We start from the raw sequence: 13,677 nt of genomic DNA on the forward strand, positions 1-13,677 counted from the left end.
CATCCCCTTTAATGAGTAAACAGTGAATTGTTTACTCAAAAGCATCAAATTCAGATTTGAACCTAATTTTGATTCACATGGGACCATATCTTGGATTGAAGAGGGGAAAAAGGGCATCAAATTTAGCGAAGGCGGTGAGGTAAAGCTTTTAACAAAGGGTAGCCAAAACAAGAAAGTGATATGGCTTTAATCTAAATCATCATCATTTATTGCTTCACCCAAATGCCAAATTCATATTATTTTTCTCATTTTGTAAATGTAACGCAAGTTTGATTACGATATTGATTAGTGTTAATACCACATAAATCATGATCATTTTACTTAATTTACGTTTCATATAATGCGCAGACATTTTCACTTAAAAAATGACATTGGGTTCAAAATTTTGAGGTTTATATTGACCAAAAGTCAGTATTTGGATATAAATATTAAAGCAAAATACGTGTACAATAATAGTAAAGTGGGAGTTAATGAGGGCACTACTTCGAATTAATTAACGATACCCCACAAGTTGCCAATAAGAAGCAAACAACAAGGACCCATGTAGCCCTTATCCCATGATTTATGACTCCTAATGGCGCGGCTGCGTAGGATTTGTGACCACCACACCCCCTCCCTGATTTGCATATCCCTAATTCTCTCTCTTTCTCGTATTTAATATCATTTATTATTTCTTTTCCAATAAAAGGCTCTTATCCGATGAGACCGATTAGAGAGAAAATTGGGAATTAATTTGACGAAATAGAAAAAGGAACCAGAGTCATGATAAGGCGACGACTCACTCTATCTTGTTCCGTGGGGAAGGAAAGGATATTCCAATTCCAACAAAACGAAATTCAAGCTAAAACCCCACTTTCCGAAAGCACCAAAAAGAGGGATAGAAACTTGAGAACCAAAAAAACCCACATGAATAAGAATAATAATAACAATAATAGGGACGGGGACAAATTTTCAGAAAATGTAAAAAGAGGATTATCAAAATAGAATCCTTTCTTTTCAAGAAATCCACCCAACTACCAAACCAACTTCCAACAAACCCATCAATGGCTCTTTCATTCTCTCTTCCTATATTGTATTGTTGTGTGTGTATATACATATATACTCGTTCTATACCAAACAAATATAATTATTATTATTTTACTTTACAATAATTTAATAAACAACACTAGTCGTGTTATAATAAATAATACGGTCAGTCAAAAATACCGTTATTTTCTTCATTCCCAGTCCCTTTCCCAACTTTATGAGAAGGAGTTCAATTAACCGATTTTCTAATAGCTCTTACCATTATTAAACTACGCAAGTTAAGATTGGTCCCAGAAAATTTTTATGGTAACTTTAATTATTTTTTAATGTTAAATATATTGTTATATGTACGAAGTATAATTAATCCATTTTTTTTTCTTTTGATTGGAACGTGAATTTACCGTCTGTACTACATAATAATAAGTTTGAAGATCTCGTACGTAAGTAGAATTTAATTAGATGGTTCTATCAAGTTTCGTGGTCATGGACATGGCTTCATGGGTTGTTTTGTACCAACCGTTCAAAGGAGACCCAAATCAACATCACCTAGCTAGAACTAGAATATCTCTTTAGTCAAATCTCACTATTTGGATAAATATTTAGCTGACATTCATCCAATCAGTGTTTATTTGTTGTTCCATCTTCTTCTTTTGTTGCTTTTCTCTTTTTTTATTTTTCCGTTTTGTTCCTACTCGGCGATTAGCATTTACAATCACTTTTGTGCTTTTCTAATTGTTTATACGAACAACCGTGGTTTTGAAAGTAGAAAAATTTTAAAGTTGAAAAAATGTCCGATGAATTCAGTTACCATTTTTGACTTTGAATCGCCTGCTTCATTCAGAAATAATTGGAGGGAAACTTGAAACGAAGGTGTAGGTTACATTTATCTTATAAATTTTTTTTTTTTACTTTAATTGTAATTAATCACATTATATTAACTATATTTTTATCGTAGACGAATAAAAGGCGAAAAGATGTGCTATAAATAATTATTAATCCTTACTTTGATCAAATTTAATTCCCCAAAAAAACGGCATTCTCGTAATAATGTCAAAAGACTCAAAACCGCATGCTTCTTTTTATTTTTTGAAATACCTTTTTGTTATTAATTTCCATGTTCTAGAAGAGTAGAAGTACAATTAAATTTTCCTTCTTTTAAAAACATTTTAAATCTTTATATGTCTTTTTTATAATTCATTGTTTAACTTTTTTTTAAAAAATTCATTTGCTGAACAATTTTTCTATTCAATATTATGCTTATAAGTTTTTATCGACATGTCAGTAATCAGTTGTTGTATTGTATTAAGTAAATCACCTATCATTGAACCAAATGTATATGCCATAATAATAATTTTTTTTTTTTTTTTTTTTGTGTCTCTCAACTTTCTAAGCTGTAGATTTTATAAAAACTGACAATGGAATCTCCCTCTTACTTTAAAGACTTGGCTATATGGTTAAACACTCTATTTTGTCTTCCCTCGGTAGAGTTTCAAATTGTCTCAAAACCTCTACGATTATCCCATCTATATAAATAACTAAGATATGAAGGTGCATCCTCATCAAATGACACAAGGATTGGTAAGTTTGAGAATAATCTCGAATCTCTAAGTAGGTTTTATTAGGATGATACTATAAATGCACATTTTAGAAAGTATTCATCTCCATAAAGTATATCGATTTTTTTTTTGCTAAATGAATGTCACATTACTTGAAAATAATAATAATAATAATAATTACCATACAATAATACTTAGAGATTGTGTATCTTGTAAATTAAATAACGGGTTATGTTAAAAAAAAAATACTCATTTCACTATTAGGACTGGAACTGTATAATTTTGACAAATTGTTGAAGGCTTGTTGAAATATTGTAAAAAATAGTCCTTTTCTTCCAAATAATACTCCCAATAAAAAATTTAAAGAAATTAATGTAGAATTAGATTAAAAAAAAAAAAAAAAGAAGAAGTCGTTGAGCCAAGGCGAATACACGCTGTGCTGACACGCTCCATCCTCGCCTAAAGTCGCGCGGCATCGAGGAAATCGCAGGTGGACCCTACAACTAACAACTGGACACGTCATCTCAGCATGGCACCACGTAGGCTCCGACAGTGCCCCAAGTCAACGTGAAAAATAATTGTTTAGTTGTACAATTAGGTTGAACACAACAGTTCGACTTGTCAAATACGACTCCACCAGGCATCACGTAATAAACTACAAACCTTAAATTGAATTTTCAATTTCATCATTTTCATGCGGATGGTTTTCGGTGGGACTTGGGAGTGCTTTCTAATATCCGATAAAGTCTAGATAATCAAGGCGCAACGCATGTGTTATTTTAAATTATAATTTACCCAACCAATTAGGTCATGTAATCAACCAGGTGCTTCTTTTTACCAAAGCCGATTAATGTATCAAAGTATTCATAGCGAGTTTAGAATTGAGGTGCTGTAGTTTTAAGCTACAGCTGCTGTGGAAAATAAATTGTAATTATGAAATAAAAAGTTAATAATATGTAATAAATATAAATTTTAAATAATAATTTTGACAAAATTATTACATATATAATAGATTGTTCATTATACAAGTGAAAAATTATATTAATATATTTTCTAAACTACAACAGTAAGTATTTACCAAACACTTTAGTACTGTAACTTTTAAATTACAACTGCTAACCTCAATTCCAAACGCACCCTTAAGGGGCTGTAGTTGTTTGGTTTGATGAAAGAAGTTTGTATTGTGTAGATTAAATAAACTGGTAATGAATAAATAGATGAAATAAGTTGTTTTTATCTGTGGATGAAATAAATTATTGATTAAAAAAAGTAGTTTGGTATTTTTATAATTATTATGAATTTAATAGGCAGAGTAGATACATTATATAAATTTCAATACAAAAGTGTTTTTTATTATGTAATGGTCAAAATATACGTAAGTTTAAATTTTCTTTGTTAAAATATTAAGTTTCTTATTTAGAACTTTAAGATATGTGGTTTCTTATTTAATAAACTACTTATATAAAATACTAATGTTAAAATAAAGAAACTTATGAAATAAATAATTTTTAAAAACTTACCAAACATTACTGTTGTAAAAATTTACGAAATAATATAACATTTCAACCTCAATTCCAAGTGGGACTTTAGTTATTTACATGTTATCTAATTTTCTTTTTAAATAAAAATAATAAATAAATGAGCATGTATAAATAAAACGTAAAATTTTTCAAAAGGTGAAAAGGAAATAAAAAAGAAATAAAAAAGGAATTAGGAAATGACATCATGGGCAGCGCAGGCGGGCAGGGCGGTATTGGATGGGACTGTGTTGTTGGGTCGTCAGTGATGATGAAAATACGGAAGTCCATGTCGGTTAAAGACAGTTAGCCACGTAAGTTACACGTGTTTTTTCTCACCCACTTGACCGTTGACAGTTCTTTTGTACGGCCTCCTCCGTCCCCACATTCCCTTCCCCCCTGCCGACATTTTACTTTTTGTCCATTTTTACCCTTTTTTTCAAAAGGAAATTATAGAATATTTTTCAAAATTCATTTTTTTTTCTTTACTATTAGAATACATCTCAACCAATTATTTCAAAAAAAAAAAAGAAGAAAGTATATTTTATTAGAAATCAGTCTGAGTTAATCATTTTAGGTAACATAATTCAAGAATCTTCTCTCGTATATATCCGATATCACGTAATTTTACTTTTCAAGTTTCAACAGCTGTGGACTTAAAACAGAGCATTAAGACCGTTGCGCGACACTTGTAGAATTTAAAAACAAATTTAGAATTTTTATATAAAATATAAAAAATTATTGTAAAAAGTGAAAGTCGGTCTTTGCACACCTAATCTAATCTATGACTTTATGCATTGGATAAAAATATGATTTAAAAATTCTCAGTAATGTCAAAATAATAACATTTTTTTTTGGTTAGAAATTTATTATTTTTTAGAATTTTAAAATCAAAATTTTGAATTTGGCCCATAAAAATTTATCCCGAACTCCGCCCTGAGTGGACTATTCTTATATCACCTACAAAACGCACACTCTATATTATGAATAAAAAAAAATCATAATAAAATGTATCTGAAGTTTTGATCATTGATTAATTTTTCTTTTTTCGGCATACGTATGAAGACTATAGTATTCTCCAAATAAGTTGTGAAATTTTTTATACCGGTAATGCGTTTGAAGAATGAGAAATATATTCCAAACAAACGATCAAGAAATTTACGTAGGTTTTGTAGCATCAAAATGGTCCATAACAGGCCCTACACTTTAACGAATTGACGTGAACGGACTGCGAATTTGTGATTGTGGTGCCAAATAAAGCGTAGCCAGATACACTTAACAAGAAACTAACTGAATGACACGTGTGAATTAATTAACTATTAATTTGAATTAATTAACTAAAAGGTTAGATTTAGTCAAGTACCAATAGATGATAAATTGCCGACATCCTTCTTATTTGACTCCGGAGTCCGTTATTAATTAGGATCGTTCACATCAAGCAACATTTACTAAAATCTCAATTGAAAATGATACACAATGCTAAATTATTAATTAATGTGTTCAAAATAAAAGATGGAAAGAGATTCCGTTAATTTTTTAGACACATTAAAAATTTTGATAAAATAATAACACTTGCGATTGAGAAAATTTTATTAATGAAGTGAATTTTTAATTAATTGAATTATATTTAGCACGTTGACCTTAAGTCGTTAACTGGTAAAACCTAGTATTTAAAATTGATATTTTGATTTATTAAAATTTTAACATAACTTTTTTAATAATTTAAGAAAGCACAACTATAGATGGATTTAAATTATCATTAATCGAGTCAACTTTGTACGTGAGAGGTGATAACATCATAAGATTTCACCCAATAGTCACAATTCGTTACTCTTATGTTTTAACTTTGATGTGTAACACCTATGGCCTACAATTTAACTCACAAGAGTATTGCTTTAGGAGCATCCAAAAAAGTTGTCTTTACTTTAATGAGCTAATTTTAAAAAAGATAAAAAAAATATATAATAAATAACTAAAGACAACAAACATTTCATTAAAAAAAATAAACTCATTCACTTTATTAATTTTGTCATTCAGTATAAGTATCTTTATTATACTTATCATATGCAATTAAATAAAGATATTAAAAATTTTACATCGTACGATCAAATCAATATAACTTTTAGGTTATAATAGTTAATATCTGTTAAATATTTTAATACTCTATATGTATAGGGTTTGAATTTTATAGTGTAGGTTATCAATCAAACTAACTTCTTTCACGTCCGTTTGTTTTATTAGATTATAAAAACAAGGAGAGACGAAAGAGAAAGGAATTAAATAAAAAAAAAAATGAAGAAGAAAAGATACTTTTATCCCGAAAAATATCGCAAACGGTTAAAACGACATTTTACTATAGCGTAGAAGTTTGGAGAAATAATTTGAAAAAGATCACATTCACATGGGGTGTTAATTTCAAAAAAAGCAAAAAGGGAACCGCGGATGCGAAATTGCAAAACCGGGCGGGAGTCACCACATGTGCCAATTCTGCAAAAGCAATAAAGACAGGACCATACGTACAACACTGAAACACAACCGATCCTTTTAACTGTTAACCGCTCCTCAAGTGGGGCGTGCTGGAGCACACTGATGTGTTCAGCATCTCTGTCGCCGCCCCACCTGTCTGTCTCTATTACAAACATCTCTGCAGTTTTATAAAATTAAAATTAAAATTAAAATTAAAAAAAAAAAAAACAGATTGCAGGACACTCTGAACTGAAAGAGCAGAGAAAATGCCAATTCTTAAAGAAATATTTTTATTTATTTTTATGGTTTGATCGGTCAACTTCATCACATGAAACTCTATTTATTGTCTCATCTGCAGCGCAGTGCACCGAAAAACACCATGATGCTTAATTGCTTATGCTTGTGCAGTTACTACTAATTAATTATGTTATTAATGAGTGATAATAAATACTTTATTATTATTATTATTATTATTATTTTGTTTCCTAGATAGCCGTGTGGCGATCGCAGTTCTCTGAAACACGCCGCCCTTTTTGACAAAGGCGTCATGGGCGCCCCTGTGGCGTCACCTCACCGATGCCAAACTCCTCCTCTTACTAATTCCATCAACGACGTCGTTTCACATGGCGGGTGCCCGACCGCAATTGCTGGAATTCTCCGGAAATTAATTGCCGATGGCATTAACTAATGTCGAGAGACTGTGCTTCGAGTGGTGTAATGTTATAATATCATGTCGGAAAATTATTGTTTGTTTGATAACTTTATTTATTAAGTGGTTTAATATATAAATGGAAAATTATTGTCTCAATTTTGTAAGTTTATCATTTCTTTAAAAACATTATGCGAAATTTTAATCAAAATTATATGTTTCTTTTTTTTTTAGTGCATCACGCACTTGTGACAAGTAAACAAGCAACCAGAAATAACTATGTTTATACCTCTGTCGGGTTAAGAATATTTATTTTGGTCCTAATTTAGGTCAGTTATAAATTAAAATAAAGTTTACGTTGTAATAAGTTTCACAATCTTGTCTTAAAAGGAACTTGTCTCAACATAGTGATAATTATTTATTTATATATTTTAAAAAACTATACGTTACGTTACATTAAAAGTTTAAGATAAAATAAAATATGAAAATTAAATTAATACAGTGAAACTATAGCGTACATTACTATATTAATTTAATTTAATATCATAAAAATGCAAGGAAATAAATAAAGAATCCACCGATTGCCGGTGGAAACATGGGGCGCTGGTTAACATGTTAACGGCGATATTATATTAGAGAAATCGTTGTGAAAAATTAATTTAATTAATAGATGGTATCTATAGCCCTAAAAGTGAGTGAGTATGGCTACAATCAGTCTCGTGAGAGCACTTGCCAACACTCTTTTTTAATAATAAACTGATTCTCTGAGAAAATGGTTTGATACTCTGTTGTCACCAATAATTGTAAAAAAGTATATATATATAAAAAAAAAAAAAAAGGATAAAACGTACTTTAAAATTGTCAAAAATTGTAAATGAACAAAGTTCATGAGCAAAGTTGAAACTTTGCTATACATACAGACAAACACAGCGTTGTTGGGAGAATGAGATTTCTGTAATTTTTTTTTTTATATGCCAAGCCAAACTTTTAATGTGCAACAAAGAATAATAAAATGTTGGCATTTTAAACGACAACTGTTTTCAGGCACAAGATTGATTGAAATTTGACGTGCAAAGCCTTGAATCAGTGTGGATTCAACAAAGTTCCAGTTGAAAATTCTCACAAGAATTGAGTACGGGCTGACGAGGATTAGGGAAGTTCTTTGTCAGCAACAGCGCATGAAGCCAAGCAAATGCCGTGCTTGACGTGTTGATTTTCGATTTTCATGGAAAGTGCTCATTTTCTCAGCACGTTTTGTGCAGCTCTTTTTCACACAAATCTTGTTTTTCGTCGGCTGCAGAAATAGTCTTGCTAACCTAACCAAGCTAGCTTTACCATGCATTATTTATTATTTTTTAAAATTAAAAAAAAAATCAAGAAAAATATTTTCTTCTATGATAGAGAGACAGAGAGAGAGAGAGAGAGAGAGAGAGAGAGAGAGACGGAAAGCTGATTACATGTTTGATTTGGATTTTGGAAAACAAGTGATAGAGACCCATCATATATAATTTTGTTTTTCTATTATCTGTTTACAATTTTTCTAATTACCTGTTACGTGAGGAAAGCAAACAAAGGTTAACGACCCTATTTTTTAACTTTTCCTTTTGAAGAATATAAATTATACAATACGTAATCCCAAGGGGCCATGGACTCGGGCCGCCAAATCCCCCCTCCCCCCTCCGCCAAAAAAAAAAAAAAAAAAAAAAAAACCAATTGGAAAATAGAAACTATTATTTACATTTTGTACCCTAATATACGTTTTGCGTTTTGTACGTTAATATATATGTTTTTTTTTTTATGATCTGACGCCAATAAGTTCCATCGACTTCCATTATGGGCAACAGTTTTAGATGCATTTCCATTATAACTTGGCCCCGTTAACTTATGTTCTTTTTTCATTATGCCCCAGCTTCCCGGCTCCATGACCAAGCGGCTGAGTGTTGAGAAACTATCCATTAATAGGAGGCTAAGCCACTATCCCTTCCGTGATTTAAGCCCTTGAGTGTGCGAATATGACTAGAATTTTCTTTTAGAGATTTGAAAAACAAATCCCATTTATTTTGAGCCCATATACTCAGATTTTTAGATAAGAGTCCCGACATATTCCTGACTACCACAACCATCGTATGTGGTAGCGTTTTTTTTTTTTTGTAAAAAGAACTTTTTTTCAACTACCAAATCGACCATTTTGTGAATTATTATTATTATTTTTTTCGGTGCTAGTAACAGAAAAATGGAACTTTCCAACCACCATACCTAACCCAATCTCATAAGTTTGAAGATTTGTTGTTGCCTTGTCTAGGCATTGGCAAGGCCATGTGAGTTTTGATACCCCACAACGCCTTGTTCTTTTCAGTCCCCCCCAAAATTCATTTATTGTCTTTTTTACCGCTTCTGTAAAACCACTCGTACATTACATGATGCCCTACAAGGAGAAATGTGGAAATCACATTTCACAAACCAGCAGAGCTCTCTGCAAGCATGTGGATAATTATTCAATATGGTGTGGACTCTTTATCTCTTCACCAGTACATGTTACCATTTTCGTGTAACAAATTCATGTGGAATTTAATCTCTCCGTATGGCCTTAATCACTTGATTCATGCTCAATTTGATGGCGGATCTTTTCTCGTGGACATCGGGTGGACTTTTAGCTTTGTTTTCTGAAGATTTTGTCTTCCAAGAAAAGCAAAAATATTGTTCTGTATATCTGCTATTTGTTTGTCATTATTAATGGAACATGGTCTCCATCGTTACAGACACACACACACACACACACACACAGTCTTTGAGATAAATAAAGTCATGGTGCATGTGATGACCGATCGATGATAATTTAAAATGAAAATGACCAATTAATGCACGCCTATGAATTGCTTCCAATTTCCAATTGACAGTAGGTGTGGGAGCTTCTGCCTGTTGCCGTTCTCGGAACTTCAATCCCTCATTTCTTTTTTAAATCCCAAAAGAGATTCACTTGTTCTCGTGAGAGGAAGATTGCTAGAGCCTAGAGGCGTTGCTAGAAATACAGAGAATATTAATTAATTTATTGGTGATGGAGGTTCTTATTACATTTCTTATATTTTCAGTTTCAAACTTTCAACACGCCTTTTGATGCAAGAGTACTGTAGGCAAATTGTTGTTAATGCTCTTAAATACCATTGTTTTGAGTAATTAATCTCTAAATTTCGGCTGAGTTTGCGAGTATTCCGCTGCTGGGACTACCACAGCCCAGCTGCAAAACAATAATTTCTTATTATCTGAGAGTGTAAATATTGTGATAGTCAAGCAGCTTCGCTGTTACAGCGCAGTATTCTCCTATCCGGAGCTAGCCTTAAGTTTTCTGGTCAAGTGACAATTTATTACATCAAGATGACTTGTGAATAGATTCAAGCTTAGACGAGCTTTACTAGTGAGGAGGAGGAGGAGGACGCTAAGGTGTCGTTTGTCAAATTTCCCAGCAGTTTGTTAAAATGCAGTCATCGTAGCATAGCAAAATCGTATCCCCATTCTTTCAAAAGGAGAAAAAGAAAAAGTCCTGCTCCCGACCATTTACTGTTTGCATGTGTTTTGGCTCTGGAGACCATGTGGGTGTGATGATATAACACGCAGACAACATTCATGTAGATGATACAAAATTGACTATCGTTGTACATTTTTTAGAACATGAAGGTAAAATGTGCTGCTGCCACACAATCTCTGCCGAAGATTTTCCTTTATTTATTTATTTATTATTTTTTAATTTTCTAATTTTATGCGTGTAGAAGAAAAAAATCTTATCTAAATTGAGACGTCTCAGTCTCCACCACGTTATACTGACTATAAAATCGTCCAATAAATCTCGGTCTTTTATGCATACTCATTTTGAAATCAACCAATCACGAGTTTAAGTTGAAAATAACAAGGAAAAAATTTAAAAAAATGTTGAAAAAAATGTCTAATATAAGACTTTCTCATTTAAACTTGTACACCGGATATGTGCATAAATTGTTTGGGAGATTAAAAAAATTGAATAAAAAAAAGAAGGGGGGGTAAAAGAAAAGAATAAGAAGCAGTCAATAAAGGCAGTCCATGTCCATGTGAGGAGGAAAGATCGACCCGGTAGTTATGGAAGTTAAGTGTCAACAAAAATCATCAAAAAGCAAAAATCCAAAAGCTTTGTCCCACCATTATCCTCTCGAGGGCCAAGCGTGAGAGTCTTTTTAGCCCTACGTAATCATATGTTTCTGTAACCCAAATTCACATATAATTGATTGATTCATCCGTGCGTATTTAACATTTACTTAACTTGTTGTGTAATCAACTGAGTAGTAGTAGACGAGTAGGGCCTTTGTGGTGAGCAAGAAAGTAGAAACGACTGATAAAGATTAAAGAACACATTGAAATCACAGAGAAACCACGTTGATAAAAATGGAGCCGTGCGAGAGATACCCAGCCCACCCATTTGATGCCATTGGACCACGTCAGCTGACTATTTTGGTTTCCCTTGTGCGGATGAATTGAATTGAATTAACTTCCGTTGCGCTTAAACAGCTCTCACATGATTATGTCACCCAGTCAATTTCTTCTCGAGTCATGACACTCCCACTGGAAGAAAAAAAATTTAAAAGAAGTAAAAACAAAATTCGATCACTTTAGTCAAGTGGGTCCAAATAGGATTCCATTAAGCTAATGTGAAAAATTGAAAAAGAAATCGACATCATAAAAGTAGGCAGTTAAGATTAGGTGACATTACTACCCCCCAATTTTATTTTATTTTATTTTATTTTTTTTCTCTTTAGGAGGATTAGAATATTAGATGATATGGTTGTTAAAATAATACTGAAACGGAGACCTTTCACATGCATGGCGAATTGAGATTAATGCAGCAAATGGAAAAATCTTATCCACATCAATTGCCATTAAGCTGCTTTCACCGACTTTATCGAAGCCTTTGGAAAATGGAAGGCAACTTCTTCAAAGTTCAAAGCAGGAGATTATATTGCTCTCTCAACCTTATACAAACAAAAGAATCGTAGGAGACGTGTGAGCAAGCAAATGGGATATTTTTAAAAAGCATTATCCAGAAACAAAATCCGATTCTTTTTTTCTTTTCCTTTTTTTTTTTTTTTTTTATCCCCTCTTAAAGATTTAGTTAGTGCTTGGAAACATTAAATATAATATCAACTTGTGTTAAATAGGCCATAGAAAGCGACCACAAGTATTTTTTTTTCTTTACTTAAATTTTTTAGTAAAATCAGAAGTCTCACTCGTTAAAATATTAATTTTAATGTCTTATTCTTACTCGAATTTAGGCGACCGAAGACCTAAAATATGAAAATATAAGTGACCTTTCCCTAAACAATCTTTTTAAAAAATTAAAAAATAGCCGCCTTAAGATTAGACCCATATTTTAAACTTACAAGCCCACTAGGCCATAGCCCAACGTTTTCCACTAATATCAAGCCTCTGAAACTGACTAACAGACCAGACCAAGAGTGTGCGTTTGTAATTGCTATTTTTTCTTCCCCCCCCCCAAAACAAACAGAAAACATTGAAAAATATGTATGGTGGCATATTTTCCAAAGCTTTTTTTTTTTTTTGAAAACAAAAAACATTTATCTTTCAAATTATAACTAAAAGATGGAAAATATTTTCCCATTATTTTTTAGTACTAAACTTATAATAAGACAAAACTATTGGAAGTACGAATTCGATAGGCCCAAATGTTGGGGCCCACTTCATCAAATACGATATTCCCTAATTAAAATTTTGCTCGTATAGTTATTTTATTTTTATTTCAACCGAATACCAGATGGCAATTTTAAAAATGACACCAAATTTTTTTTAATTTTAATTTTTAGAAAACTAATTTTATGAAATGATATCAAAAGCATACTCAACCTTGAGGGCATGAGTTCAAGTCTCAGTGCAGGGTCAACACTGGAACTTAACTTACCTCTCCATAAAAAATGGGGATGGTTAGCTCCCATATTATAATAGGATCGATTTCCCTATGATATTAATGGTGATGGCAAATCTTCCTCTAATTTATTAGGATTGATAATTGAGATGTGCTGTAATCGAATTACTTAGGCTAAGTCCCGGCTGATTTTTGATTGTAAAAATCAACGATTGTACTATATTAGTGTATCAAAAAAAAAAAAATACTCAACCTTAAAATATGATTTTCATTCTCAATTATTTTTACATCTATGATGCTTGGTATATACTCATTTTTTTTTTCACCTGCGGCTGATGTTTCCAACTACCTACTCGGCAACTCTTGATTAAAAATTCAACGACCGCATACTAAAACATACCCTAACAAAACTGACTACACAAATAAATTCCAAAAATTAATAGGCACCGGATCGGGATCGGCACGATTTTCTAATTGATCAGTATAAAGAAAGAGGCAAAATATTTATCTTGGCTATCCAACTGGCAAGTCAGAGAACCCCTCGGAGGCGAGGAAGGAATA

This window comes from Citrus sinensis, chromosome 2 (assembly GCF_022201045.2).
Source record: "Citrus sinensis cultivar Valencia sweet orange chromosome 2, DVS_A1.0, whole genome shotgun sequence".
In the NCBI taxonomy this organism is placed as follows: domain Eukaryota; kingdom Viridiplantae; phylum Streptophyta; class Magnoliopsida; order Sapindales; family Rutaceae; genus Citrus; species Citrus sinensis.